Here is a 3,743-nt window from a genome sequence, read left to right as displayed (position 1 = left end):
CTGAGCTTTTTCACCTTTCCAGTTTGCTTCAAATGCTGAACAACTGCAGAACAGTTGATGTTGAGTTCTTTGCAACTGCTCGTGTAGTTGTAAGAGGATCAGCTTCAATGAATGCTCTCACTGGTCGTTGTTAACTTCCAATGGATCGCCACTATGCTCTTCATCCTCTAGGTGCCCTTTGCAAAATTTCCTGAACCACCACTGTCCTGTATGTTGGTTAGAGCAGTAGTGCAGTGAGTCAAAATGCGCTGTCCTGGGCCAAATGCGTTGTTGATGTTGTGAGTTATCTCTGCTGTTTTATGACCCATTTTGAACTAAAATAAGAAAATTGTTCCAATTTGCATTTTGTCTAACATCATTTCCACAATAAAATAAATATAAAATAGACAGCACGTAATAAGTTACCAGCAAAAAAACATAAAGTGACAAATGTGCATTAAAATGGTCTAAAATGTAACCACATTTATTTAACAATGTATTCCATTATCAAACGGCAAATTTCAACAATACAAATACGGCAATTTCTTTTGTACCAACCAGGGCTTTCTAAAAGCAGTTCCACTGGGCAAGGGTTGGGGTGATTTCTGTTTTTAGCACATTGAACAAACTTTATTAAGGACAACATAGCAACAAATTCAAAATATTTAAGACCCGTTCTTTAACCCAGCAATTCTATTTCTAAAAACATATTAAAAAGATATTGTCACTTACAGGAAAAATGATGACTATAAAATTATATTTATAGCTGTTTAAACCTGTCATAGCAAAGCTTAGAAATAAAGAAATTATAACAATTTGACCACATTTTCACAATATAAAAATAATAAAGTGATGGCATGTGCAAAAGCTGCAATCGTATAGGGTATAGCTGTAATGATGGAGTTCTTTGAGTTTTGATATACAACGTGTACAAGACACAGCATTAGAAGGAAAAAGCAAGTGAGGAAGAATGTGTCAAATTGGGAAGTGGTGGTTTCCAGGAGCAGAACCGCAGGGCTGAGGGAACGGATGGAAGCCTGTTACCCTTTCCACCTGCTATTTCAGCTGCATGATTCTAGATATAATTTGGGAGGCCAACGCAGGTGGATCACCTGAGGTCAGGAGTTTGAGACAAGCCTGGTCAACATGACAAAACCCCATCTCTGAAAAGAATACAAAAATTAGCCAAGCATGGTGGGGCATGACTGTAATGCCAGCTATTGGGGTCCAGGCTGAGGCAAGAGAATTGTTTGAACCCGGAAGGCAGAGGTTGCAGTGGGCCGAGATCTCACTACTGCACTCCAGCCTGGGTGAGAGAGCGCGACTCTGTCTCAAAAAAAAAAAAAAAGAAAGAAAGAAAAAAAGATTTTATAATTAAAACAATATCAAAGATTCTAGAAGAGGGCTACGGACATGTCAAATGTTTAGATATTTCTTATAGTACTGATATGTTAATGGTACAAATCTTACAAAGCACATTCATTTCTTAAAATTAACCCATAATTTGACTTTAGTTTTACTTACTCTTGACCTAGTGTCCTAATGAGCTCGTTTCGCCTTTAGCCTGAAAACGTCATTTTGTCCTCTTCACACTGGCCCCAGGAGGGGCTACACACACTATAACCTCTTCATGAGGGTGGAAATGCTCCTGAATTCTGCTAAGGTTCAACTTTCCACTCCATCGGGTTCAGGTCTGGGGCTCCCGAGAGTGGCAGGGCCCATCTTCAGAAAATAAGAGGCATTTGTTTCCCAACTTAATGAACGAAATTGTGGTTTCTTTACATGTTTCAGTATCAAAAAGAAAATATTCAAGTAAACTGCAAACAGAAAAGTAAATCAGGGTCCTCAGCCTCCCTATCAGCTTGGATCCAGTCCAGACACTCTAAACATAAGGCCTCACGGCCACGATGAAAGCCTGGAAAACACCAGAACACAAAAGGGACCTGGAGGGCAAGGGCAGCCCTGCCCCCACTCATCACATGCACACCTCCTCTCACTGCAGCATCTGTCTCAGCCCTTCTCCCAGCAGACCTATACATCCAGGCTGACTCCTCACTCCCCACACATCCGCTCCTGCTCTCCCTTCTGCAGGTGACCCCAGCCACGATGAGGACTCTCACCCTCCCTGCTGCCATTCTCCTGGTGGCCCTCCAGTCCTAGGCTCAGCCATCCCCGTGAAGAGCTGACAAGGTTGCAGCCCAGGAGCAGCCTGGGCCATCTCCTTCACACAGGACGCAAGCTCAGATTTTAGAGCTTCAGGTGAGATATTCTAGCATTGCAGAGCTAGAAATCCAGAGAGGAAAAACCAGGCACCTTTAGAATCAGACACAACAGTTGGCTCTTTTTAGAGAGGAAAAACAGCTGGCTCTTTCTCTTTTGTGAACACCTCCCCAGGTCTCCATTTCCTCATGTGCACAGTAAAAGGAAGGAACCAGTTGATATTCCAGGGATGACTTTTCTCCAAAGATGTTGGATTTTCTGACAATTCTGAGACTCACACTTATTTTATACTCTGCAAAAACATACTGGGCCATCTCCCCTGCATCATTGGTGAGAGCACACTTTTCAAAAAATATAGTTCACTTTGTCTATTAGAGGAGTTTTAGAAACTGGGGACAGGTCTAAGAGTGTGATCCGATGCCTGGGTGATGAGGCAGGAACACAAAAAGGTGAGTGAATGAGAACGGGTCTCTCATCCTACCTGTGAGCAGCACTGCCGTGTACATTGATTCCTATTGATTGGGCTGATTTTGCTGCTGCTGTGATGTGGCCACCATGATGAATGCGATCAGCCCAGGAGGTAAACTGCACGGGGATTCTCCTTACCACCCCATCTGACCACAGTCCTAATGCCTGATGCTCTATGTGTCCCCAGGCCCAAGGACCCGCTTGAGATGCTCTTGCAGAATAGGAGTCTGTCGCCTTGAAGAAGGCGTGTATGGAACGTGCACCTCCGATGGGATCAAATACAAATTCTGCTGCCTCTGAGTTTGCAGCACAGAAGAAAATAAGTTCATAACTTACTTTCCAACCAGGAAGATAACTTTCATTATGCCTCTACTTGGTCCCTTGCTTCCTTTCTTCATCTCTCATCAAGTCCTTGTAGCAAGTTTTCTGTGTTTGCACCTCTTTAATGTTTGATACGTGTCTTAGTCAGGACTGTGGGAGGCAAGTACCAGAACCCTAAATTCTGCTTGTTAAACAAAAGACATTTCCAATTCTAGGAAGATCAGAGATGAACAAATCTTCAGACACACATTGTTAGGAAAGCTCAAATGATGCTGCCCATCTACTGCTCTGCCTTTCCACCCTGTCTCATTGTGACTGGATTCAAGCAAAGATCGTGCTTAAGTGTTCTGTAAACCATCACTGTCAACTTCAAGCTTACACAGCCATAACACTGCTTCCCCTCAGAAAAAGCCAGCATGTTCTTTCCAGAAGTGTTTGAGTTTTCCTGAGCAGTTCTGGATCGCAAATCTGCTTTTTAGGCCTGACGTAGTATCAGTTCCATGGGAAAAAAAAAGTGGAAGTGGCTGTTACAAAGACATGATGAGTAGAAGAGAAAGCACAGGGCCACCTCGCTGGGATGTCCTCATTAAGAGTATTTTCCAGCCATATCTACTAAAATCTAGATTTCATACACACAGAGTTGTCTGCACACTCAGAAAAAGCGTGCACACAATTGCTCCATGGCACTGGGTGGCAGGCACTCTCTTGGGTTACCTTAAAGCTGCAGAGAATCTGGTTCTGCCTGGAAAATGCTG

At 43.2% G+C, this 3,743-nt stretch overlaps 1 long non-coding RNA gene across 1 annotated transcript; it reads left to right on the top strand.

The window, feature by feature from the left end:
• Window positions 1–2,181: 2,181 nt before the first annotated feature.
• On the top strand, window positions 2,182–3,090 carry LOC116547948. Its single transcript, XR_004267244.1, has 2 exons — window positions 2,182–2,238; window positions 2,855–3,090. It is a non-coding gene; the product is annotated as an uncharacterized LOC116547948 (long non-coding RNA).
• The last annotated feature ends 653 nt before the right edge of the window (window positions 3,091–3,743 follow it).

This window comes from Sapajus apella, unplaced genomic scaffold, assembly GCF_009761245.1.
Source record: "Sapajus apella isolate SASKATOON/1434 unplaced genomic scaffold, GSC_monkey_1.0 scaffold5705, whole genome shotgun sequence".
NCBI lineage: Eukaryota > Metazoa > Chordata > Mammalia > Primates > Cebidae > Sapajus > Sapajus apella.
Note: the sequence above shows the minus strand (reverse complement) of the source record. Positions and strands in the feature narration are given on the sequence as shown.